At 43.0% G+C, this 27,416-nt stretch overlaps 1 protein-coding gene across 9 annotated transcripts in view; it reads left to right on the forward strand.

Moving 5' to 3' along the window:
• The window catches only part of SYK (spleen associated tyrosine kinase), a 106,973-nt gene that overhangs the window by 17,824 nt on the left and 61,733 nt on the right, over positions 1–27,416 (forward strand). For 2 of the 9 annotated variants that reach the window (XM_060410817.1, XM_060410819.1), the window contains exon 1: positions 13,199–13,373. The exons of 5 other annotated variants lie outside the window; for them this stretch is intronic. The gene's annotated coding sequence lies outside the window, so the exon portion shown is untranslated. Of the gene's footprint in view, positions 1–9,645; positions 9,742–13,198; positions 13,374–21,684; positions 21,785–27,416 lie in introns of those variants that run through there. 2 more of the 9 variants (XM_042242978.1, XM_060410816.1) reach the window with 2 other exon arrangements.

Genomic DNA, 27,416 nt, shown 5'->3' on the forward strand with positions numbered 1-27,416 from the left:
CACATATATATGGAATTTAGGAAGATGGCAATGACGACCCTGTATGCAAGACAGTGAAAGAGACACAGACATCATTTCTTTCCTGTGTTTCCCCCTGATTGCCGGCCTATTTCCCATGACTTTTCTTGCCTCCCCACCTCCTCCTCTGCCCTTTGTGTCTCCATTTAGAGCTACTGTTCCGAACAGTGGCTGTTCTGTTAAGTCCTTTGGCTCCGTGGCTGTATGTGTGGCTGTGATTTCATCTGCCCCCTGGGACGATTTTCTAGCCAGTGTTCTTTGCATGCTGTTTGTTTCTCTTGTTGCTTCTCTCCTTTTTTTCCTCATAGTGTCACTGTCCAGATGCAGGGTAAGTTCCTCATCTTGGAAGTGAATCATGTCAGGGAGAGGCCTAGGATGTGTTCTAGCCTAACAGAATCTTTTCCTCATTTTCAGTAATGCTGTGTGTGTCTCTGTGTGTGTATGTGTGTGTGAGAGGGAGGAGAGACAAGGAGCAAGGAAGAAGGAAGGAAGGAAGAAGGAAAGAAAGGAAGGAAGGAAGGGAGAGAATTGGCTAAACCTTTACTTCTTTCAGGGAGGCTGCCAGCCATTCGGAATCTCCTCTCTACCCCCAGGGGATGGCTGGCTTCCTTCCACCTGCTCAGTAGAAGCCCCAGCTCTGCAGGCTTTGGGGTCTGCAGAAGCACCTCTGCTTCCTTGACCATCTTCCTTAAAGGTATTCATGCTCCCAGGACAAGCCTTTGCTGCATTTTGCTGATCCCCTCAGACTGTTGCTCAGAGTGAGTGGGGTCTATTAGTTCCATGGCATTTCTCTTGTTCTTTCTAGAGGGTGATTTTAGAATGAAGGGAATTGTGACATCTTTACTCTGTCAACATCCAAGCGATCTGATATTTTTATATTTATCATATATGACAACCTAACATGTTTGGCATTTTTATGGAACAACTGCATTTCTATAGGAACAGTTAAGAACAAACACACAGAAAACAACTTCAGAATGACCAAAAAAAGTTCATGTGGCACTCTTTGCTTCTGCCAGCCTCTCCAATCTACCTGTCCAACTGAGGCTATTTTGTTGGCTGGTTTCTTGATCTGTTCATTATATTGATTCACTGAATACCTCTCACCAGCCAGAAATGATGCTAGGTGCTGGGGCTATTGCAGTAGCCAAGATCCCTCTCTGCACTTAAGCTGTTTACAGCCAAGTTGAAAGAAAGAGCAGGCCCAGCACCAGGACTTGATCAGATATAATCTCATTTATTCTTCACTGCAACCATTTAAAAATTTCAGAAACGTGCAACGTCACTCATAATTAACAAACACTGCTGATTTACCATTTTTTCCCTTTCTTTCCTCCAAAAGAAGAGCATCCCAAATAAAGTAGAAGTTGTACCATTTTTGAGGAGAGTAACTTCCTAAGGCTGGAGAGCTGGTGAGCAGCAGGCCCCTCTGGGTGCAAAGTCTGTTTATTCCCTTACTTATTTGCTGCATTGCCTTGTGTATATGGCATTGATTATGACATGTGAGCTGTACAGCTCATCTACAGCAAACATCAACACCTACGATAGTAAACCAGACAGATTTTTTTTTTACACAGTAGACTGACTTTTATTAAATGTAATTACTGCTTACATTGCCAAGACACATCTTATCCGAGAGTCAGCAAATAAAGGAAAACATGGTTATCAGGAGGGAGCTGAGATGAATTGAGATATAAATTTCCAAATATTAGTATCTCTTAACCTTTGTATTGATGTTTTACAATAGCCTGTACTTTCCCATCTAGTTTGTGACCACTGAGCCCCCTTGTGAATAAAAAATGAATCTAAGATTTATATTTAGCTTTCCACAGATTCCATATTTGTAAATTTGCTTGCTCACCAAAATTTTTCTGTGACCTCTGAGTCAATACCCATGGTGCTTCTGTGGCCCTTTGTGGACGTGTGCAGAGCGGCAGAATACTTGAGTCATCTGACATGCTTGTTCCTAGCTTAGGCTGAATGAGGTGACATTCTGCCTTGTAGTCTCAGCTCACCCTAAGAATGGTGTTCTTTTTGACATCAATTGAGTAGTGTATTTTCTGTGCTTTTTGTTGATGATTAAATTGATCCCCAAACACAGTGCTGAAGTGCTGTCTAATGTGCTGTGCACAGGAAGGCTGTGATGTACCTAAACAGGGAAAACACATGTGTAGGATAAGTTTCCTTTTGGCATGGGTCATAGGGCTGTTTCTGTAAGTTCAATATTAACGAATCAACTATATATATATATATATATATATATATATATAAAATATTATATATATAATAAGATTTTATAGGTAATTATATATATACTAAGATTTCTTTAAACAGGAACATCCGTAAAACAAGGTTATGTACTATTCGGATAATGAAAAGATGACCTGAGACTCTTAGGAACTTAGCCGTGTATTGCCCCTAGCAACAATGGGTTCAATATTTGCTAATTCAGTGTTAGTGGCAACTTTATAAAACATAATTACCACAAATAACTAGGAATGACTGTTTTATTTCATTTTTGTACAAATCAGGGAAATAATTTTTAAAACCCAGTTAAATTTGACTGTTTTTATGAGACATGGGTTTGAAACAAATGGACTATTTTATAATCCAGTGAACATCTCCTTAGCCTTGTATTGCATAGTTATTAAATTAGCAGGTTTTTTTCTTGAGTTCCTACCATGCACCTGTCACTACTCTGGTACCAGGAGGACATTGGTGAACAGGTTCAGAGGTCAAATGAATCCTTTTAATTCATCAGAATTTAAAGTCCTAACAGTAGGACTTCCCTGTCAGTCCAGTAGTCAAGTCTTAGCCTTCGAGTGTAGGGGGTGCAGGTTCGATCCTTCATCAGGGAGCTAAGATCCCACATGCTGTGCAGCAAAAAGCCAAACCATTATTGTAACAAATACTTTAAAGATTTTAAAAATAGTCCACATCAAAAAAAATCTTAAAAACAGAAAATGTCCTGACGTTTCGCCAAGGTCATTTCTGTTTAAATTTGGTAGCAAACCTAGTGATTTCTCAAAATAAGAATCAGATTCTTACATTAGTGATTTTCTTATGAGAGATTAATTTTTCATAGCCAGTATTTTTAAGTAAATATCTTTATCATAACCAGGGACTGATTTTATGTCAAGTTCCCTCCCAGCTAGGTGCACAGTGGGAAGTTGGTAATAATATACAGTAATATGAACCCACCAGAAGGTCCTTGTGGCTCACTATATTCAGACCCCTCAGTCATCACAGGTCATATTTGGCCTAGGCTGAGTCAGAGGCTGTCAGACAGAAACCCCTCTGCACAGCAGGATGCCAACAAGCATTTTCCTCCAGTGAGGTCTTTACTGCAACATACAGCTCAGGTGTAAAAAGACAGGTCCACGCCCGGAGCATGGCTGGGGAGCCAGCACTCTCTGTACAATACGCAAGACAGCTTCAGAGTCTCACTGGAAACAGGCCAAAGCTTTGGTTTTTGTCAGAAATTTATAGTTCCCCCAGTCCAGATGCAAATTATAAAATAAAATGCTAATTAGCATGAGTATAAGCAGTGCTGCCTAAATAGGTGGACACCACCCAGCCAATAGGAGAAGGGCATCTTCTAGGGGGAGCAGAGCTTATTTTTTAGGTGGGAAATGTTGAACCTAAGCAATTCTTGTGATAAAGGTCATATGTTCCTTGGAGGGTACAATGGTAGTCATTTTAGCAGTTGGAGGTTTCTGAGAACAAAATATTTTAGGTAACATCATAATAGAGAATATTTTGTTTCAGGCTCTGTTTTCAGAGTTTCTTGTGCCTTATTCTTTGATACGCTCCATCACTTTATGTGCTTGGAGGGGGGGTGTTTGGGTCTAGCAGGCTGTGGTCATCCCCACCTTTTCCAGTAAGACCCATGTAGTTTACTTAGTCACTTAGTCATGTCCAGCTCTTTGCAACCCCATAGACTGTAGCCCAACAGACTCCTCTGTGCATGGGGTTCTCCAGACAAGAATGCTGGAATGGGTTGCCATGCCCTCCTCCAGGGGATCTTCCCAACCCACGGATAGAACCAAGGTCTCCCACATTGCAGGCGGATTCTCTGCCATCTGAGCCACCTGGTTAGCCCTAGTAAGACCCATAAATCCACACTTTTTCCAGTAAGATCCATAAAGCCCAGAGATGTCCGTGTGGATAATCATGGACCCTCATGCAGTCAAAGTGGTGGTTGACAGGGACAGGCTTAAAATTTGTCTTTAAAGCCCATATTATGCAAAGATAGGTAGGATATGCTCATTTTAAAAAATATTTTTGCATGAAAAAACTTACATTTTTATCTTGAATATTTTCTAATATGCCGACCAATGTATCATGCATATACTCAAAGCTTAGTTGTGGTACTGTTTTGTCATATTTTTTTCTGAAGTGCATTCCAAGTAAACTACAGATGTTATGAAATTTCACCCCTAAACACCTTCAATGGTCCTTTCTTAAAAAAGGCATGATAATAATAGTTATCCCCCTCCCACCACAATTAGCATTAGGGGAATACTTGTAATTATGGTGTCATCTGAGCCTGCTGACAGCCACAGAACCATGGAGACAGGTGAACATGCCATCCTAGGAGTGAAAGGATGAGAAAATCTACCCAAGGAAGTCATTTCCACCAATAGTGAAGGTGCGCACTGTTGTTACCCTGACTGCCACTAGGCCACCCTCATTATCAACCTGGGTGGGGCATGTCCCAGGTGCCAGGCCATGCACTGTGAACCCTTCATACAGATTGACAATGGAATCCCCAAACCACTATTGGACGTGGGTTCCAGCATGATCCTTATTTTGCTAATGAAGAAAGCTGAGGCTCAGCTGCCTGGTTTAAAAGCAGTGGAGTCAGTGTTTGGACCCAGGGACTCTGTTTTGAGCTGGGTCCTGTGACCATGTCACAGACCACCTCTCCACCCCAAGAATGCAAGGCTTTCTGTGACTCTACAAGAAGATTCTGCCTAAAATAAGGCATGGAAATTGCAGCCTGATCTTACTATTCAAATAAAAGGGAAATGTGAACATTGCTTTCAAAGCACAAGGCCCTTAATTTTGCAGAGTTATTGTAATTTTCTTGGTTTAAGCCTCAAATGTTTTTAATGGTTATGCAGAAGGAAAAGAAGGGAATTAAGACAATAAGGTTCACAATGTCCCTGTAATTTGGGACAAGATTATGATTTATTAATTAACCAGGGCTTCCCAGGTAATGCTAGTGGTTAAGAATCCACCTGCCAATGCAGGAGATTTAAGAGACGTGAGTTCAATCCCTGGGTTGGGAAGATCTGCTGGAGGAGGAAATGGCAACCCACTCCAGTATTCTTACCTGGAAAATCCCATTGACAGAGGAGCCTAATGAGCTACAGTCCATAGGGTTGCAAAGAGTCAGACACGACTGAAGTGACTTAGCACACACACATGCAAGTAACACTGGACAGTATCTAAATGGGACATACGAAGATTTTCTAACTGTATTGTATTTGGGGAAGAGTTTTTTTGTTTTTTTTTTTTTTTTTTTCCTTCTGCATTCCAGATCTGCATGAAAAAAAAAAAAAAAAGAGAGATCCAGTCAGTTGAGGCAGAAGTAGTTTAGGACTGGTCTCAGAGTTCCTGGGGAGAAAATAGAGAAAGCGTATGCACTGTATGTCAGAGGATGTTGGGTTCTCTAGTTATTTAGAGTGAAATCGGGTGGACCAGACTTAGGACCCTGAAGTACCTGTGAGTTGCCTTAGATTTGAGATGGATCGCCTGTCTGGAAAAAACTGCAATCACATCTCACTCACTCACTCATTCATTATTCATTTGACAAATGTTTATGGGTCAGATAATCACATCTGAATCATTTAGTCTTTCATTTATAAATTCATAGGTGTGATGTAGTTATAGACCATCTACTATAGAATAATCATATCTGATCATTCATTCTTTCATTTGACAAATGCACATGGATCATCTGTTAAGGAATAATCACATCTTATTACTTATTCATTTATTTATTTATCTGACAAATATTTTTGGGTCATCTCTAATAGGATAGACACCTGGTAAGGGTGAAAGAAAAGAGACACCATCTTCCAGTTTCAGCTCCAACAAGTAGAACTTAAAATAGGTGTTGTCACTTTTATTCTTAGACTATTACAAAGCTGGACTAATTGAGAATCAGTGATACTTTTTTAGACTTAGGAAACAGAGGTCTTAGGACATATTGGCACCTAGAAATTTTAGATTTGAGATGAACAATTAGGGCACCCATCTGGATAAAACTGCAGTTACATCTCACTCATTCATTCATTATTCATTTGAGAAATGTTTATGGACCAAATGTTATGTCTGGTGCTTCCAGAAACACCAAATCCTGCTTACCTAGAGCAGAAGCTATTGGAGCCCTAAAGAGACAGAATTCTTAAATGATCATTTTGGTGAGGATAATTGTGGACTAGGTTGAAAGGGAGAAATTTCAGTGAGTCACAGTCTCAGGAAGGTCTCCACTTTCTCTGGCTTTATCTCTAAAAACCTTGTTTTAAGGGTACCTGGGGTATGGTAAGACACACAGACACAGAAATAACTGTCATGAAGATGGAAGTTTTTATACCCATAGATCCCTAGAAATAGGAGGTATAGCACACCATGCAGGGCTACGTTAGGAAGCACCAGGTTTTGCCAAGATGCAGAGGGAGAGAAGAAAATGCTTACAAGAGGCTTTGTTGTGGTTTCTGTGGGAAAGAACAAATGAGATAGAGTAAGTAAGCTTGGAATTGGCTAGTCTGAATAATTTCAGTGGACTTTAGTGCATACAGGCTGTTCCTAGTTGCCTGGTACCTGACCCTGGGATGACTGAGGAATACTGACTTGGCATGTAAATAAGGTGGGTGGGGGACTGCTTGTTTCAAATATAAAGGATACATTTGTAGGAGAGTCCAGTTAAAAAAATAAAACTGAAACTCTTACCTACAGAGGAATAAGGATAAGAAGCATAGCATACTTCTCATCAAAAACAATGTAAACGAGAAATGGTGTGGTGAAAGATATGAAGTGTTGAAAGAGAAAAACAAGCAACAACCTAGAATATCCATCAAATTTACCCTTCAAAAGTGAAGAATAAATAAGGACTTTTCAAAAACAGAAAATTTAGGGACTTCCCTGGTAGTCCAATGGTTAAGACTTCACCTTCCAATGAAGAGGATACAGGTTCAGTTTCTGGTTAAGAGAGCTAAGATCCCACATGCCTCATGGCCAAAAGAATAAAACATAAAACTGAAATACTATTGTAACAAACTCAATAAAGACTTAAAAAAAATTCACCACTAGCTGACTGCCTCTACAGCAAATATTAAAAGAAGTTCTTACTATTTACTAGTAGAAGGAAAATGATATAGGTCCAAAGCTTGGATCTATGTGAAAAAGAAAAAAAAAAGTTATTTTGTTTTTAATAATCATAATTAATCAAAAAGTAACTGTTTAAAGCAATAGAAGTAACAGCATATTGGATTATTATAACATGGATACACAAAATGAACAACAGCATTGTCTTAAAGATAGGATGGAGGAATTGAGAATACCCTGTTATGAGGTCCTTGTATGTGTAAAGCAGTATAGTGTTATTTAAAGATGGAATTTAAGTTTTAAAATGTATAGTGTAAGCTACAGGACAATCACTAAAATTTTTAAAGGCTATGCTAAGAAGATATAAAATGCTTGATTAAAATCACAGAAAGCTTAAACAGGAGGAAAAAAAGAAAGAACAAACGGCAGTGAGTTAAAAAAAAAGATACAAGCGTTGTAGATATTAATCCAGTTAAGTCAATAATCAATTTAAATGCACATGGTATAAGCATACAAATTAAAGCATAGAGATTGTCAGAATGGTTTAAGAAACAAGACACAACTATCTACTATCTACAAAGAACCCATTTTAAATGTAAAGACACATATAAAGTAAAAGTAAAGTGATGGAGAAAGATATTCCATGCTAACACTAATCAAAAGGATATCAGAGTAGCTGTATTAATTTTAGACAAAGCAGACTTCAGAAAGTGGAAGAGTATCAGAGATAAAGAGGCATGTTACATAATAATAAATGGATCAACCATCTAAGGAGACACAACAGCTTTAAACATGTGTGCACATGAACTGAAAGGAGATTAGACAAATCCACTATTACAACTGAAAATTTCCATCACCTCTGTCAGTAATTGATATATGAAGTAGATAGAAAATCAGAAAGTATATATATGACCTGAGCAGCACTGTTTCATCAACTTGATACGTATAAGATATCCAATTCAACAATGGAAAAAATCAAGCAGACCTTATTTTGTTACACTTTGCTTTATTGTGCTTCATGGGTATTGATGCTTTTTACAAATTGAAGGTTTGTCGCAACACTATGTCAAGCGATTCTATCAGTGCAGTGTTTGCAACAGCATTTGCTCACTTAATGTTTCTACATCACATTTTGGTAATTCTCACAATATGTCAAACTTTTTCATTATTATATTTGATATGGTGATCTATGATCAATGATCTTTGGTGTTACTATTGCAAAAACTTTATGACTCCCTGATGGTTGATGGTTAATATTTTTTAGTAATAAAGTATTTTAAATGAAGATATTTATATTGTTTTTAAAACAATGCTACTGCTCACCAGTATAGTATATAGATAATATTTATTAATATATGCATACACTTCTTGAGAAACAAAAAAATTCATGTGATTAGTTTCATTGATATTTGCTTGTGTGCCAGTACCTGTTCTTCTCAAACACACATGGAACATTCACCGACAGAACAAATTCTTGAAAAACATGTGAACAAATTTAAATGAAAAAATATGCAAATTATGTTCTCCGAACACAATGGAATTAAACCAGAAATCAGTAACAGAAAGTTATAAAATTCCCAAATGTTTGGAAATTGAACAACTAACTTTGAAATACAATGTGGGTTCAGAAAGAAATCTGAAAATAGATTTTAAAATACTTTGAACTGAATAAAAATGAAAATACAACTTACAAAATTCATGGGATGCATCAAAAGCAGTGCATACGTTAGAGCATTAAGTGCATACGTTAGATAAAAGAAAATATAAAATCAGCAACCTGTTTTTTAACCTGAGAAAACTACAGAAAAAAAGAGCACATTTCTCTAAAGCAAGAAGAAGAAAATAAATAATTAAAATTGGAATAGAAATAACTGACACTGAAAACAGGAAGACAATAGAGAAAGTTGACAAAACTCAAAATGGGTTCTTTGAAAAAGATCAATAAACTTAATAGTTAAGTTAAACAGGAAAAAACAGAGAAGACACAAATTAGCAATATCAGAAATAAAAGAGAGGTCAGTGCCACTGATTCAGTGGACAAGTGGACAATAATGAAATACTATAACACAGTTCGGTTCTCACTAATGTGGTAAATTAAGTGAAAAAGACTGTCTTAAAAGACAAAAACTGTTGAAATTCATAGAAAGAAAACTAGCTTGAATATCCATGTCTTTTCAATTTAAATCAATAATTTGTAACCTCCCTTCCAAAAAAGCACCCAGAAAAGACGGTTTCATTGGTGAATTACTTAAGGAAGAGACTATATCAATTTTCAACAATTTTCTCTTCCAGAAAACAGAGGGATGAAGAGACATCAGTAGAAACTCTCATGCGGATTCATACAGATACAGAGAGATATATACAGAAATACGTGTATTACATATACAGGTTAAGTATTGCTCTGTCATGTAACAAGGTCTAGAATAGTGACATCCTGGTAGCAGCAAGCATGCCTAGTGCCCAGATCTTGAGTGCCCAGATCCTCGATAAAAAGGAATACAAACCATAGATTCTGGGATAGGAACAAGAAACATAAAGATAAGCTTGGGGTATCTTGTCATGCCAAAGGTAAAAAATTTAAAAAAAAAACTGCCCCCAAAACCCCACAGTGATGGAGGTGTGTCAGAGGGACACAGGAGCCAGTCATAAGTGTTCCCATAACCAGGCTGGAGTAATTTAAGCCACAAAATAAAGTAGCATTAGATTACAACCTAATGGATAAAAAAATAAATATCCACGAATCCATACTTACCTAAATAAATTATTAAATAAATGAATAAATGGAGAGAATAGACAAATCTCAAACAATTAATATAGATACTCTCCCCCTTAAGTGCAAGTCATGCAGAAATTCTTCCTTCCAAGGAGGGTGATATGGAAACGGGATGGGGTGGGAGAGCAATGTTGCGGTGGAGAAACCTGACAACCACCTCCTCTGCCAAGGATTAAAGATTAACATCAGTGGTGACAAGTCATGTTAATAGTACACAACTTACGTCTGTGTTCTTCCTCCCCAAAACACATAAAGCCCCAGTGTAACCATGAGCAAAACATTGGATAAACCTCAGTTGAATGAAGCACATTCTGAAAACCACTTGACCAGTACTTCTCAAACTTGTTAAGATTATAAAAAACAAGAAAAGTCTGAGAGCATGTTGTAGCCAAACAACTGCCTAAGGAGATATAACAACTAAGTATTATATGATATGTTGGCTGGGTTCCTGGAACAGTTAAAAAAGGACAGTAGGTAAAGACTAAGGAAACCCAAAGAAAATAATAAAGTATAATATAATAATTTGTCACTGTTGGTTCACTAATGATGACAGCTGGATGGAGGGGTATAGGAAAGCTCCCTGTACAATCTTTGCAACTTTTCTGTAAATTTAAATATATCATAAAATTAAAAATTCATTTAAAAAGTGAAAAAGAGAGAGAGGGATGAATAGATATCTCAGCCTGCATTTTTCAAGACAGGAATTCATCAAATAATCACATACATCTAAGTAAAGGTAAATTAAAATTAAGTCAGAATTACGGTCAGTATTACAACAGAAAGGCACATGGTACCTTGAGGGGAGGTGGATGGTCTGAGTGCATCCAGGATACTGTACAGAGAAAGCCCAGGGTAGTGAGATCTGAGGGTAACTGATGTGGATGCTAAGAAATTGGTGTTCATCCTGAGATCAGAGAGCAGACAGTGATGAATCATTAGCAGAAAAGTGGTGTGATTAAGTTTTGATTGAAGAGTGGACGTGTTTGGAAGGTTAGAAGATAAGATGCGTAAGATTGGTGATGCATTATTTTCAGGAATGAGGAGGGGAGAGAACTGTCTGAGAGGGCTTAGTTTTTTTGCCCTCAGCAGTTACATGGATGGAGTTCTTAAGCCAAAATTCTTGCAAGCTCCTGGTGATGCTGGTGTTGCAAAGGCCTGAGCTTGCATTTGGATGTGCTGATAGAAGCGTCTTTTCACATTCACCTGAGGACCTAAAGGCAGTAGCTAAGAGAAGGGCTGGCTTCCCACACTGGCTCTCCCACTAATACCTGTGCCTGTTTTGAAAAGTAACTGACTTTTTGGAGCCTAATACCCAGATGTGTGAGTTGGAGATTACAGCAGCCACTACCTTTAGGGATATTGTGCAGGTCAGCTGACGCCCTGCAGGGGAGCTGCTTCTGGTTGCCATCCTTGTCATCATCCATCTCACAGTCATCAGATGTCAGCACTAAGCTTGTTTGTGCCTTGGGTTTATCACTGGTAAAATGGTAATGCTTTTTTGCGTTAAAGCTATCATTTTTGCTAGCTTTAGGTACAGATTGGCTACTGTTACTTTTCTGAACACATCCTTGCAAGTGTCCTGGCCTCACCCAAATAAACCACCCACCAAACTCCTTCCAGCTTCAAGTGTCTGGACAGGGTGTTTCTCCATCTTGCCTTTTCAAGGATATTTCCTCACCTGCTTCTGGGTGAAGCCTGGCTAGGCTCCTCCCAGCTGTTTTCCAGGTGAAGGGAATGGCACAGCCTGGAGTGAGACATTCAAATCTGTGCCCCCTGCAGAGTGTGTAGATGTCTGGTAGATCCTTGGAAAGCACCTCCTGTCTCAACTTGAAGGACCTCACAAAAGGCCCTTTGTGAAGTTGTGTCTCCTGCTGGTACTACAGGTGGCTGTCTGCCAGGAGGTCTGAGAGCAGAGTCAGAGATGGCTGGCACAGGTACTCTGACCCTGAACTCTGGCTTTCCTGCTGTAAAGACCATATTTGCTTACCTCTCCAATCTCCAGACAGAAATTAGCATCCTGAGATTGCTAAGTCCTTTCCTAGGATTTCTCTCTTATTTGATCCAGAGTTCAGGTGGAATTTGATATTTATAATGTCCTAGGGCTGTTTAAGGGATTTCCCAGGTGGCACTACTGGATAAAGAACCTGCCTGCCAATGCAGGAGACCTAAGAATTTCAGGTTCAATTCCTGGGTCAGTAAGATCTCCTGCAGGAGAACATGGCAACCCACTCCAGCATTCTTGCCTGGAGAATCTTGCATGGACAGAGGGGCCTGGTGGGCTACAGTCCATAGGTTCTCAAGGAGTCAGACATGACTAAAATGACTTATCACATACGCATGCATGTAAGGGCTGTTTAAAGTATAAAATAACCAAGATGACTTTGGTGTACCCCAGCTAGCACTTCGGGGCTTCCCTGGTGGCTCAGATGGTGAAGAATCTTCCTGCAATGCAGGAAGCCCAGGTTTAATCCCTGAGTCAGGAAGATTCCCTGGATAAGGGACTGGCTATCCACCCCAGTGGGCTTCCCTGGTGGCTCAGCATAAAGAATCTGCCTGTAATACAGCAGGCCCAGCTTCAGTCCCTGGGTTTGGAAGATCCCCTGGAGGAAGGCATGGCAACCCACTCTAGTACCCTTGCCTGGAGAATCCCATGGACAGAAGAGCCTGGCAGGCTGCCTCCATAGGGTCACATGGAGTTGGACACGACTGACGTGATTAATCAGCAGCAGCATCTACTCCAGTATTCTTGCCTGGAGAATCGCCATGGACAGATGAGCTTGCAAGGCTACAGCTCTTAGGTCACAAAGAGTCAGACACGACTGAGTGACTGAGTAACACACACCTAGCACTTCAGGACACAGTTCCTTCAGTAAGAACTCTTAGGAGAGTGAATTTCCTGACTGACTCAACACAAGCAGGCTCAGCCACTGGCACACTCTGTTCTGGTGGGTTCCATGTCCCTGGGGTGTCCATTGGTATGTGCAAGTGAACGAGGCCAGTTGCGTGGAGATCTGCACTTCTGCTTTCTGGCTAGTTCGCTGAAATGGGAGGAGAAGGCCCACTTCCCTAATTGCAGACACAGCGCAGACAAGAAGTACTCCAGTTGTTAAGGCTTGTCTTGCTTTCTCTCCATATCTGCTATTCTCCCTTTAAATACTTCTCTCTGTCCTGGGCTTTTTCACTTCCCACACTCCATGCTGTCCTGGACTTCGAACTGCAGACCTGCACTTGAATCCAGAAAAGGAAGGTAGGTCAGACGTGTGGGAATCAAGTAAATCCAGAACAGTGACCTTGGAGCCCTCCCCTCTGTGACTGCCCAGAGGAAGGGTAGTGAACTCATATTTCAGGGAGTTCATGTCTGTGCTCATGTGCTGTGTGCTCTCTGCCCTGTGCACAGTCTTCTCCCTCTGAACGCATGCCCAGAAGAGCAGGACTCAGGTCTTTGCCATCCTACTTCTTGCCTATAGTTACTGTGTAGTCAGACCATCTCTCTCTTTCATAAAACACTTTGCCAGCTATGTAAGTACTGGATATATTTATGTCACAGGTTTATGAAATCTAAGGATACCGTCATACATTTCTATAGTATTTTGCCGTCATGAATCACCCATAATTATTCTTTCACTGACCAGAAAAAAAGTGATGGCAATTTTTCAGGTATGCCTAGTAAAACTTTTAGTAGTTGTAATCCTTTCATTTGTGTGTCTGTGTGTGTGTGCTCAGTCATGTCTGAATCTTTGCAACCCCATGGACTGTAGCCCTCCAGGCTCTTCTCTCCATGGGATTTTCCAAGCAAAAATACTGGAGTGGGTTGCCATTTCCTCCTCCAGGGGATCTTCCTGACCCAGGGATTGAACCCATGTCTCTTGAGTCTCCTGCATTGGCAAGTGAATTCTTTACCACTGTGCCCCTTGATTTAAATGTTGTGTGGTTTCTCCAGCAGCTGCACGTCCCTGTGATTATCGTGTGGATGAGATGGGGGTACAAGAAAGTGAAATAGTGCTCAGAAGCTAAAAACCTTCTCCAGGCACCGCCAGAGGGGACAGGAGAGGCTAAGTCACTGTGAGGGGACCATGGGTTTGCCAACAGGTCCAGATGTTCTCTGAGTGGGAAGGGGTCTTGGAGGGTCATCTGGATCAGGACCAGGGAAAACTCAGTAATTTTGCTGCCTGTTCAAATTTCCTGTGAGATATGCCCAAAGGAAGAGAAGGGCAGTGGGGTAAGGTATGAGCCAACAATGTGAATTCTCTCATCTATGACTTTATCTGTTGTTTTTAAATTTCCCAAGAGCAGAGTGGGTGACGAGGTGGTTTTCAGGACACAATGGTTGAGTGAAGTTCATGGTGGGGGTTGGAGGTGGGGAGATGTCCTAGGAACCACTCTGGGTTGACCCAGGCTTCAGCCCACAGTCAACAACCCCAAGAGAGCATGAGAGGGCATCACTAGCGACCACTTGGATGCATTCCTATGCTCACTATTTCTTCACTAAGTCTAGCTCACTTTTAATAACAGCGTCCTTGTGCATAAATCCAGCTTCATGACAAGCATGCCTCTGACCTGGTGCCCTGGCAGAGGAGTGTCTGGATAACCTTTCCTCCCTAAGGGAGTTGGAGATGGATTTTCCTGCCTTGAGGTCAGCAGGCACAGTGTGGAGGACTTTAATCTTCTTCCCTGGTTCCCTTCCCAGGCAGCCCAGTTTCACCCCATCTCCAGACTCCCTTCTTCCCTACATCCTGGAGGGAGACAGCTCAATTCCCTTTTCTCTCTACCAGCCCCACTTGGGGAATGAAATATTGGATTATGGCAGAGGTTCTCAAGTAGGAAAGTGGTTAAAAATTGCCAGGAAGTTATTTAAAATCCAGACTTGTCTTCTGTATGCTGTATCTCTGGCCCAAGCTGGGTCAGGGACCCCATTTCCAGCACTGAGCCTCAAGTGCACAGAATTTCCGCCAAGATGTTACATCTGCGGTGGCTCTGGCCAGTCACACTGGGAAGCGAGGAGAGGTGTAGACAGTAGAGAATCGGGGTCTTCACAGTCCTGGGGATGGAAGCAGGGCCCCTGGAGAAGATTTACCACCCATGAGCCACTTCTGCTTGCTTGTTGTCTGGAGGCAGGGAAGTCCCCTTCCTATTCCATAGGTTCCTCAACAAAATGAAGAGCACATAGAAGATGCCCAACAGACATCCTAAATGATTCATGATTTGAAATTAAATTCACGATGGTCGGCTGGTTGCTTATTTGTAACCGAATGTATTGAAAGTTAATGTTTATGTTAAGTGTTAATGTTTCTGTAGGCATTGTATCTGTGATTTGTGCTAATCACGTTGAGGGAGTATTGGGTGGATATAGTGAAGTTCTTGAATATCTTTGTGGAGCCTGAAAATCCAGATGTTGGCTGAGATACATCCGTATTTCCTTGATGCATTTTCAGCACCTTCGGGGTTTTGAAGGCAAGGCAGAAGAACTTGGTTTTGAAGGTTTGGATAACATTCTCAAGTACTGGAACATCTCATCTCTTCTAAATATCAGTGTAACATCGTGTTCTCTCCAGCCTCAGACTTACTTTCTGTTTCTTAAATGTGTGTCTCTGTATCTAAGAATCTCTGTGCTTTACCACAAGTGCAGAACAGGGACCATTCCGCAGAAGTTGTGAAGTATGCCACTGCCTTGGAGACCCGGTCTGAGGCAGTGTGACCAGCCCAGCAGGCCTCAGAGGGCCCGGGGACAGCCCTGCAGGGTGGTCTCCCAGAAGGCCCTGCAAGGTGGTCTCCCATATCGGTCCAGATATGGGGCCAATATGAGGCCGATATGGGGGCCGATATGGGGCCATCTCAGGCTGGGGACTTGGGTTCTGCTTCTCCGTGTTACAGCCGTAGGTCTGTTCACCTGTTGTTGTTGTTGTTGTTGTTTTTTTTTAATTGCAGCCAAACCCCATTGCAGAGGGTAGCGCCCAGGCCCCTTTGCTGACTGATGGAGGGCAGTCATCTGCTGGTGTTGTTTGGGATGGTCCCCCTGCGTCTCCCTTTGCCTGGTCATTTCTCATAACTCATCAGCCAGAGCCTGACTCGCCCAGGAAGAACTCTTCTCCCGCCCCCCCGGGCCAAGCTCTGTCCTCTTACTTATGAAAATTAATCAAACCTACAGATGCAGTTTTGCCTTTTACCCAAGTCCAAGTACTTAATTTTCTCAGCTTGAAGCTGCAGAGGGAATTCCCAGGCAAATTTTATCAGGGTTGCTTTGCATTGAGGTGCCTGTGTGGCTTTGAGCAAGACATCTTTTTCTGTCTTCCTGATTTTGTTCCCCTCTGTGGTAGGGCTGTGACAGAAATTGTCCCCAGACGGTGTTACCCCAGAGTAGCACTTACTCTCGCCACTGTCACCTCCGTCCATATTAGAAGGGGGAACTGAGCCTGTGATGAGAAATCAGCCTACCTTTAGCGTGCTAAGTGCTGTTGAAACATCCTCCACAGGAAGTAGAAAGGGCTGAACGCTTAGTCAGGGGCAGCACCTGCAGTAGCCATGGTTTGATGGGTCTTAAGAAAAGCCTTGAAGCGCAGGTCAGGGCTGGTGATAACCAGGGCAGATGGGGTTTTTAAAAAAGAACTTGAAAAAGAATAGACACATCTATATGTATAACTGAATTACTTTGCTGCACACCTGAAACTAATATAATATTGTTCATCAACAATACTAAAATATACAATAAAAAAATTTTAAATATGAGGGAAAAAAGAAAAAAAATACAAATAAGCAAATGATCATTTTGTAGCTGAAATTTTTAGCATTAAAATATTGGAATTTTTATGGAATCTTTGATTAAGATAAACATTATGATCAATAAAAATATTCCTCTCTAAAAGATAAAATTAATTTTTTTAATTACAAAGACATAAGCTACCTCTTCTAGTTCTACACCAAGTTTAAAAGCACTGAAATGAACACAGATTAGAAAACAAGAATAATACACGTAAGTACACAATCTTATGTTGCTGTTGTTTATGCACTAAGTCATATCTCACTCTTGTGATCCCATGGACTGCAACCCACCAGGCTCCTCTGTCCATGTGATTTCCTAGACAAGAATATTGGAATGAGTTGCCATTTCCTACTCCAGGGGATCTTCCTGACCCAGGGATCAAACCTGAGTCTACCGTGTTGCATGCAGACACTTTACCGCTGAGCTACCAGCAAATCCCTTATACCAAGACATCATTGTGTTTCTACCCATGAAGTGGAGGCTCTTCGGGCAAGTAGGAGAGAGTGGAGGAGAGTCACATATAGCCGATCCTCATTATTCATGGATTCCAGTTTTACAAATTCACCTTCTTGGTAAAATGGATTTGCAACCCCCACATCAATACTCACCTCGCTTGTGTGGTCATTCGTCTACATGCACAGGACAGGGAAGAATGTGAGTCACTCAAGTCGTTCTCAGCTGAGGTTGAATGAAGAGTCACTCTGTCCTCTTGTCTCAGCTCATCCTGCAAACAGGTAGCCTTTCCATAGTCTCTTTAGTGCCATGTGTTTTGTATATTTTTGTGTGTTTTTGTTGTTGTTATTGTTTAAAAGGGCCCCAAGCATAGTGCTGAAGTGCTGTCTGGTGTTTCTAAGGGCAAGAAGGCTATGAAGTGACTTATGGAGAAAACACACACTAGATAAGCTTCTCTCAGGCATAAATTATAGGGTTGTTGGCCATGAGTGGGCTGTTGATGTCAATGATATACATGAAATGAGTTTCTTTAAACAGGAACACACAGAAAACGAAATTATATATTGATCTGTTGACAAAAATATCGTGGATCAGAGGCTCGAAAGAACCCAACCCGATCTTTCTCTATGAGCAATAGTTCAGCATTTGAAAATTTATTGTTCACAGCACCTATATAGAACATATATATGCATGCTAAGTTGCTTCAGTCGAGTCTGACTCTTTGCGACTCGATGGACTGTAGCCTGCCAGTCTCCTCTGTCCATGGGATTCTCCAGGCAAAAATACTGGAGTGGGATCCCTTCTCCAGAGGATCTTCCCAACCCAGGGATCAAACTCATGTCTCATACATTTCCTGCATTGGCAGATGGGTTCTTTACCACTAGCACCAGCATAGAAGATAACTAGTCACAAATAATGACAGCCAGCTATGGTTTGTTTCATGCATTGGATGAAAAGAAAATAGAGCCAAGGGTAGCGATATTGACATGATAGAGAGAGGAGGAAGAAGGGAAGGAAAGGATGCTATGAAAATGGGTGAGTTACAGTGTTGTCAGAGACAGTAACTTACTCCGAACTTTGGGCTCTGCCTCTGATCCCAGTTTCCAGGCTTGTATACCAAGGCCTTTGCAGGGCTTGGGGTCAGTGCCTCTGATGGTCTTCAGTGTGTAGAAGTGGGGATAGAGGAAGACAGACTGGGGTGGCAGTTCCTAGGGGCACTCACTAGGTACGTGTACCTCAGTTCCCTCCCTCCTGACCTTAGGAGTTCATCTCTTCCGTCCTCAGTACCTGGAAGTTTTATTCTGACTCTGCCAGAACCTAGCCTCTAGGTACTTCCCTCACTCAGTCCAAGATCTGAGGGCCTTGTTCGTCAACAAGTCATTCAAATATGTATGAAGCAGCTTTGTTCCTCTCATCTGACCTTATTCCACATGCTGTATTAGTTATCTGTTGTTCTACAACAGATTTCCCTCAGCTTAGTAGCTTAAACTAATCATGTGGTACCCCTCACAGTGCCTGTGGGTCGGTTTTGAGGTGATCTGGCCTGGCTCACGGTCTCCTGTGAGGCTGCAGTCACAAGTGCTACATTGTCTGAAAGCCCATCGGGGCCTGGAGGACCCTCTTCTGAGGTGGCTTTCCTCCTGGCACGTCCATGCTGGCTGTTGGCTGGAGGTCTCAGTTCCCCAAAGAGCTGCTTGAGCATCCTCATGACTTGGTATCTGGTTTTCCCCAGATTGGGACTTCCCTGGTGGCTCAGATGGTAAAGAATCTGTGTGGGCTCAATCCCTGGGCCAGGAAGATCCCCTGGAGAAGGGAGTGGCAACCCACTCAAATATTTTTGCCTGGAGAATTCCATGGACAGAGGAGCCTGGCAGGCTGTAGTCCATGGGGTTCTAAAGAGTCAGACACTTCTTCTTTTCCAATTTGGATTCCTTTTATTTCTTTTCTGCTCTGATTGCTGTGGCCAAAACTTCCAGAACTATGTTGAATAGTAGCGGTGAAAGTGGACACCCTTGTCTTGTTCCTGACTTTAGGGGAAATGCTTTCAATTTTTCACCATTGAGGATAATGTTTGCTATGGGTTTGTCATAGATAGCTTTTATTATGTTGAGATATGTTCCTTCTATTCCTGCTTTCTGGAGAGTTTTTATCATAAATGGATGTTGAATTTTGTCACGGCATCTATTGAGATAATCATATGGTTTTTATTTTCAATTTGTTAATGTGGTGAATTACATTGATTGATTTGCGGATATTGAAGAATCCTTGCATCCTGGGATAAAGCCCACTTGGTCATGGTGTATGATCTTTTAATGTGTTGTTGGATTCTGATTGCTAGAATTTTGTTGAGGATTTTGCATCTATGTTCATCAGAGATATTGGCCTGTAGTTTTCTTTTTGTGACATCTTTGTCAGGTTTTGGTATTAGGGTGATGGTGGCCTCATAGAATGAGTTTGGAAGTTTACCTTCCTCTGCAATTTTCTGGAAGAGTTTGAGTAGGATAGGTGTTAGAGCCGATTATACAGAGTGAAGTAAGCCAGAAAGAAAAACACCAATACAGTATACTAACACATATATATGGAATTTAGGAAGATGGCAATGACGACCCTGTATGCAAGACAGGAAAGAGACACAGATGTGTATAATGGACTTTTGGACTCAGAGGAGAGGAGAGGTGGGATGATTTGGGAGAATGACATTCTAACATGTATACTATCATGTGAATTGAATCGCCAGTCTATGTCTGACGCAGGATGCAGCATGCTTGGGGCTGGTGCATGGGGATGACCCAGAAAGATGTTATGGGGAGGGAGGTGGGAGGGGGTTCATGTTTGGGAATGCATGTAAGAATTAAAGATTTTAAAATTTAAAAAATTAAAAAAAAAAATAAAAGTACCAAACCAAAAAAAAAAAAAAAAATAAAGAGTCAGACACGACTGAGCATTCACTTCTTTTTCCCCAGGGTGAGTGATCCAGAGACAGGGGAAAATTGTAAAGGCCGTTATAGACTAGCCTCAGGCATCACACATTATCACTGTGCAGTCAGCCCTCAGTCAGGGTAGGAGGGCTGGAAAGGATCTGTGGAGCCATCATGGAGACTGGCTACCATGTATACATTCTAATTCTCCACCAAGCTTTGCAGGGTGGAAGCCCATTTTTAGGGGTGCCTCTGTTCTAGACGGGGCTTCCCTGGTGCCTCAGATGGTAAAGAATCTGCCTGCAATGTGGACAACTCAGGGTTTGATCCCTGGGTTGGAAAGATCCCTGGAGAAGGGCAGGCAAACCCACTCTAGTATTCTTGTATGGAGAATTCCAGGGACAAAGGATCCTGGTGGGCTACAGTCCATGGGATCGCAAAGAGTCAGACACAACTGAGTGACTAACACTTTCTGTTCTAGGCAACAGGAAACAATACAGAAACACACTGATCCTTATGAAGTATCTATTCTAATGGCTTTCAGGATGCAGACAAGGAAAAAATAGAAGGTCTTAAAAGCTGAGGTGGGTGGGCGTGCAGATCCCACCCACCTCATGCTTAATTCACTCTGATTGTTTTCTGCTAGGGAAAAAAATTTCCTTCCACCTGAGTTGTGGGTTCCAAACAGCTTTTGTAGCTGCTATCCCGGGTGTGAGCAGCTGTACCTAACCTTGCACGCAGGCTGCCCCCAGAAGGGTGACTTTTTCTTTTAACTTTGCTAATCTTATCTGAGACATTGTGTTTATGATGGCAAGCATGGGCTATTCCCCTTAATCTATGAATCTGCTGTATGATAAGCTAGAACTACACAAGTGATATCTTCCAAGCTAAATGCATTGTAAAGGGCAAAGGTTGTGCTGGCAGCCTTGGCCCTGGGATTGGGGAAAATGGACTTTGAGAGGCTAGTCGGAAGGGAAGATTGTAACATGTCAGAAGTGCAGAACACAGTGCTGCTTAGATGGAACAAGGAAGTCAGGAGGATGCTCGTCGGATTCCAGGGGTTCATCATCTGTCCCAGGAATCCATTTCTGTAGGCTCAAGGGGGGCTGCTGATGGGGCTCCTTGGGTGAGGCAGCCAGAATCAAAGCCCAGTGATGAAATAGTCTCTATTCTAGAGATAACTCCTCAGAGGGCGTTGAATGCAGGATGAAGCCTTACCTGATTAGGCAGGATTTAAAGTAGGAATCATTGTCTGTGGTTCAATTCGAGCTTGCATCATCCTTGTATGAGAATATCTGTTGGCGGTGGTGTGTGCACATGCACTCAGATCCACGCTCGCAGACACACACTTCTTTCAAGTGCGGGCTGACCATACCTCCCCCTCCACCACCCTACCATGAACCATTCCTTTTGTTTTTCATTCAGAGCCTCCGTGAGTGAAGTCCCAGTTGCCATGGGCAGCCCCCACACTACCCATCGTGACTGTAGTGAGTTACGGTGACTTTGGTGCTAATGCCACCACTTTCACAGGTACAGAACTGTGGCTCTAATGGGTCTGGGAATCAGGAACTGGGATGCGATGCCAGCCTGTATGGCGCTCAGGCTCTGCTCCGCACCCCTGGCTCTGCTACCTTCAGAGTCAAGGCCACTTACCTCCACTGGGCTCTTCTCCTTTCCACCCCTCCCTGTCCTGTGCTCAGAATGATGATGGTAATAAATGCGAGAGTGGGATATTCATTTATCTAATTTGTTGGTGAAGATGCTCTAGCAATGGAAAGAACACACAGATTTGTGGGCAGACCTAATGATTAACACAATGACTCCCAGTCAGGGGACATTTGGGGACTGTGTCCAGGGAGCTTTTGGCAGTGTCTGGAGATGGTTTTCATGATTGGGGGATGGGAGGAAGCTGTTGGCATTACTGGTGGAGGCCAGGATTGCTGCTACCTGGCCTATAGTTGATAAGAAGCCCCAGAGCAGAGAATGGTCTGGCCCAGTTGTCAAGTGTATGAAGTTGAGAAGCATGGTGCTGATGCGGTGAGAGGTGACAGATGGAAATGGGTGATACCAATCAAAAGAGTGTGAGTTGGGCACATGCAGCCTTCTTAATATGTAAATAGAGGGTGGAGGGCATGCTTTGATCACATGTGATAGAGCAGCTTTTCACTTGCCAGTAGCCCAGTATGGCTACCAGGAGCTGAGGCCAGCCAGGGCCACGTCTATGGGCCACTGACAGCAGCTCCAGAGGGACCTGTGCATTTGTGTGTTTAGATCTCGGTGGTGGTGGCACAAAGCCAGCTACACCTTAAGAGGGTCTTGGGCAGAATAGAATTGTGTGGATCTTGAAAGAGGTTGGACACGTGTTCTCCAAAGTTCTCTCACTCTGGCACTAAGCTGTCCACCTGGGTAAAGCAGCAGCCACACAGTGAGAGTTCGTATTACTAAAGTAATATGTATTCACTGTGGAAACTCTAAAAAGGAGTGATCAGTGCATTTCCATTTATTAGGTATTTTGTGAGCACCTGGGAAGCCCCTAAGTGTTTGGGATGCAGGTGAACTGTTGGGGTTGCAAGTCAATTTGTAGACCTCAGAGCTTACATTGTACATGGGCCTGCTTGTACTGAATGGATTTAGGAAATAAACCTTTTCAGGAGATGAAGATAAAGGGGGTCAAGAAGCCACCTTAGACTCGGCCATCAGCATCACCTCTCTGAGGAGGTGACGTGAGCTGAGACCACAGGCTTGAGAAGGAGGAAACCAGGCAGTGGTGGGAGGGGGTGGGCGGGTGTGGAAGGGAAAGTGCCATGGCCAGGACAGGAAGAAGGGTGGTGTGGCTGGATGTGGTGAGCACGGGTGAGATGGGCAAATGGGCAAGAGGAGGAAGGGGCTTGGGCCAAATCAAGTAGGCTTTGAAGGTCAGGGGAGGAGGGTTTGGGATGTGTCTGAGAGAGGGTGATGCTTCTGCCTGCTGGGGGCACGGTGGGGGTGGACCAGAAGAAGGATCGGGCGGAAGCGGGAACTAACGAGGTAAGACTTCCATTCACATGAGCGAGAGCTGATGAACATTTCACCCAGGGAATGTCAAGGGGGACAAAGAGAAGCCATGACTTCAGAATACCTTTTAGAGGAAAACTGATGAGAGCTTCCTGGAGATCAGCTAGTCCAACTTCCTTCAAGAATCTTTGATGGAGTCCCCAGCCCTTGATGTAGCCCCTCTGGTCTTTGAATGAAGCTCACTGTTTCCCAAGGGACACATTACTGGGTGGGCTGGACCCATGTGAAAGAAAACATGTTCTTTTTCTTAATTAATTTTTACTGACGTATAGTTGATTTACAGTGTTGTGTTAGCTTCTACCGTACAGCAGAGTGAATCAACTATATGTATTCATGTATCTCTTCTTTTTTGGATTTCCTCCCCGTTTAGGTGACCACAGGACATTGACTAGAGTTCCCTGAGCTATACAGGAGGCTTTCGTTACTTATCTGTTTTATACATTGTGGCTGCTGCTGCTGCTGCTAAGTCGCTTCAGTCGTGTGTGACTCTGTGCGACCCCATAGACAGCAGCCCACCAGGCTCCTCTGTCCCTGGGATTCTCCAGGCAAGAATACTGGAGTGGGTTGCTGTTTCCTTCTCCAATGCATGAAAGCGAAAAGTTAAAGTGAAGTCACTCAGTTGTGTCCAACATTTTGCCATATATATGTTAATCTCAATCCCCTAGTTCATCTTGCCTTCTCTTTTCTCCTTTGTATCCATATTTTTTTATCTGTATCTGTGTCTCTATTTCTGCTTTGCAAATAAGATCATCTGCTTTAGCAGATTGGGTTTCCCAGGTGGCTCAGTGGTAAAAAATCTGCCAAAGCAGGAGACGCAGGTTCCATCCCTGGGTTGGGAAGATCCCTGGATGAGGGCACGACAACCCACTCTAGTATTCTTACCTAGAGAATCCCATGGACAGAGGAGCCTGGCAGGGTACAGTCTAAGCGGTTTCAAAAGAGCTGGACATGATTTAGCAACTAAACAGAAGCAACAAGTGAGTGGATTAAACATGCATGATGAGTGAAAGGGAGGGATCCTGAGTCTTTAAGGTCTTGTCCTGAGCAACTGGTTATAGTTAATGTCATTTCCTCAATTAAGAGGGGCTCAGGGAGACCATACATGAGCAACTGAAAGCCCGTTTTGGGCACCTGAAGGTTGAGTTGCCTTTTAGATTTTCAGTGGAAGCATCAGATAAGCAGCGTTTAGTTCAGAAGCTCAGCCAGGAGAGGTGGATGTGGGATCCATGGGCACATGGGGGCCATGTGCAGGGAGAAGATGCAGATGAAGACCCCACACTGGGCTGCAGAGTAAGCAAAGGAAGGAGCCGTGGTTGGGGGAGGAGTTGGCCAAGCAGAGGGACTGACCCACTAAAGTGTGGGCGCTGGGCAGTGTCCACTGCTAACGGGAGATCAGGCAGGACAGGGCCCTCAGAATGACCTTGAGTTTGGCCTTGTAAAGATTGATGACACTGGTGAGCGCAGATTCATGGAGCATGGAGTAAAGGCCAGGCAGAGGATGGTAGACAAAAGAGAAGGGGCAGAGTGGACGCTTTGACAGAAAATACAAAAGAGGCCAGTAAAACCAGCCGCAGCCCTTCCTCCATCCCCACTGTCCCCTCAGACCTTCTCTCTCCTTTCCCACTCTCTAGCTGTATATTATTATATGCTTTCATGTATACAACCTTTTAAAGGCAAAACTGGACTACTCTGGACACATTATTTTGAAAGCTGCTTTCACTTAATCATATGGTTACCAAGCCCGAGATCGCCATACCGCAGGCCAATAAGTTGAGCACGAGGTGTTGGACAAGGAATAGCAGCTTTATTCAGACCGAGAGGATGGTGGAGTAGTGTCCGCATCTTGCTGGGGTTTGGATGCTAGTTTCTCTTCTAGAGCAAAGCGGGGAGGTGAGAAGCTAAAAAGAAGTTGACGCTAAGTTGTTGCAAATATTTCCTGGTTCCGGTCAGACTCTGCAGGGCATGTGCTAATTTCTTCTTTCCTGTAGTCATTCACAGGTTGACCAGGTCAGGATATTTCCTGTGAGCTAACCAAAGATATTTTAGCTTAATGCTCAGACATGGGAGGTAGGGTTCCCAGAGGTGGGTTATTATGTGTACTTTAAGCTGTTGGGCTTCCCTTGTGGCTCAGCTGGTAAAGAATCTGCCTGCAATGAGGGAGACTTGGGTTCAATCCCTGGGTTGGGAAGATCCCCTGGAGAAGGGAATGGCTACCCAGTCAAGTACTCTAGCCTGGAGAATTCCATGGACTCTATAGACCATGGGGTCAAAAAGAGTCAGACATGACTTTTACTTAAGCTATAGGCAGCATCCTTTTAGAGACTGCTCAAAGCCAAATCAACAGAATACAAAGGTTAAAGAGAAATAGATCCAGTATGGAGTCAGACTTGTTCTTCCCATTATAATACCTGGGGCTTCCCTAGTGGCTCAGCAGTAAAGAATCCGCCTGCCAATGCAGGAGACACGGGTTTGATCCCTGGGTTGGGAAGATCCCTTGGGGAAGGAAATGGCAACTCACTCCAGTACTTTTGCTTGGGAAATCCCATAGACAGAGGAGCCTGGTGGGCTACAATCCATGGGGTCACAAAGAGTCAAACATGACTTAGCAACTGAACAACAACAGCAACATCACAATGCCTATTAGTCAACAAATAGTTTGGCCGCCTGCCATATACCAGGAGCTGTTCCAGGCATCAGGACAGGGCAGTGAACAAAATCTTTCTCTTCTCACCTCCCAGAGCTGCCACTCTGGTGGGAGGACCAAGACAAGAATCTGTCTTCAATAGCAAATTACCACATATTGAAAGGTTGTCATCCATGGAGATGTGCTCTGGAGAGCAAACTAAGCTGGGAAGAGGAATGGGCTACCCAGGAATCACAAAACACTATTTCATGTTATAAAACATTTTCTTGGTGTGAAATCCACCTTGAACCTGTGTCATAAAAAGGCCCCAAAGAGCCAGTCACTGGCTGCGGTGTTTTTTGGTTTTGCTTTTAAGTTGAAGTGTAGCTGATTTACAATGTCGTATTAACCTCAGGTGTACAGCAAAGTGACTCAGCTATACTTATATACACATTCTTTTTCATCTCCTTTTTCATTATAGTTTACTACAGGACATTGAATACAGTTCCCTGTTCTACACAATAGGGCCTTGTTGTTTATCCATTATATATAGAATAGTTTGCATCCGCTAGTCCCAAGCTCCCAGTCCAACTCTCCCCAGTGCTGCAAGGTTTTGAGGCTCTCATCTGGCAATAGCATGAAGCCTCACCTTACTCAAGAGCTACCTATGCAGATATGCCCCAGCTGAGGTGCTGAGGGTGTTTGGGAGGAGTTGAAGGGCCTGGTCCATGGAGACCAATGGCCTTTTTTGTTTCTCAATTTTTGAACTTTAGAATAAAGTGGTTTCACACCTGGCAAAAAATAACTGGGAAAGTTGAAATAGACAAAAAACAGGTAGCAAGTTCTAGGCACTGTCGAGGAGAATATTACCCTTGTTGTTATTTAGTCACTCAGTCTTATTTGACTCTTTGTGGTCCCAGGGGCTGTAACACACCAGGCTCTTCTGTTCATGGAATTTCCCAGGCAAGAAGACTGATGTTGGTTGCCATTGTCTCCTTCAAGGGGATCTTCCTGACCCTGGGGTAGAACCCGTATCTCTTGCATCTTCTGCATTGGAAGACGGATTCTTTACCACTGCACCACCTGGGAAGCCACAGGTGGAATATTATCCTATTACCCTGGAAGGCATATTATCCCAGTGGGTGTTAAACAGAATTTGAGCTACAGATCTCCCCTGGGGTCCAGGGAAATGGAAGATTCAAGCAGTGCCTGTGAGAGAGTGCAGGCGGAGAGGGGAGCATCGCAGCGGGGAAGGCGCTGTCTGTACTGCTTTAGCAAAGTGAGCGAGAGCTACTGTCTGAGAAGCAGGGCTGAGAACAGCAGGGCGGGGATGCAGCTTCTGGGCACAGTGGCTACAGCAGAGGTGACCACCGCCCATCACCACTGCCTGTGTTATGGAGAAGGTGTCAGGTGGGTGCTGGTGGGAGCTGTCTGAACAAGGCATAAGAAGAGCATCACAGATGTTGTTCACCCTCCAAATTAAAC

This window comes from Ovis aries, chromosome 2 (genome assembly GCF_016772045.2).
Source record: "Ovis aries strain OAR_USU_Benz2616 breed Rambouillet chromosome 2, ARS-UI_Ramb_v3.0, whole genome shotgun sequence".
NCBI lineage: Eukaryota > Metazoa > Chordata > Mammalia > Artiodactyla > Bovidae > Ovis > Ovis aries.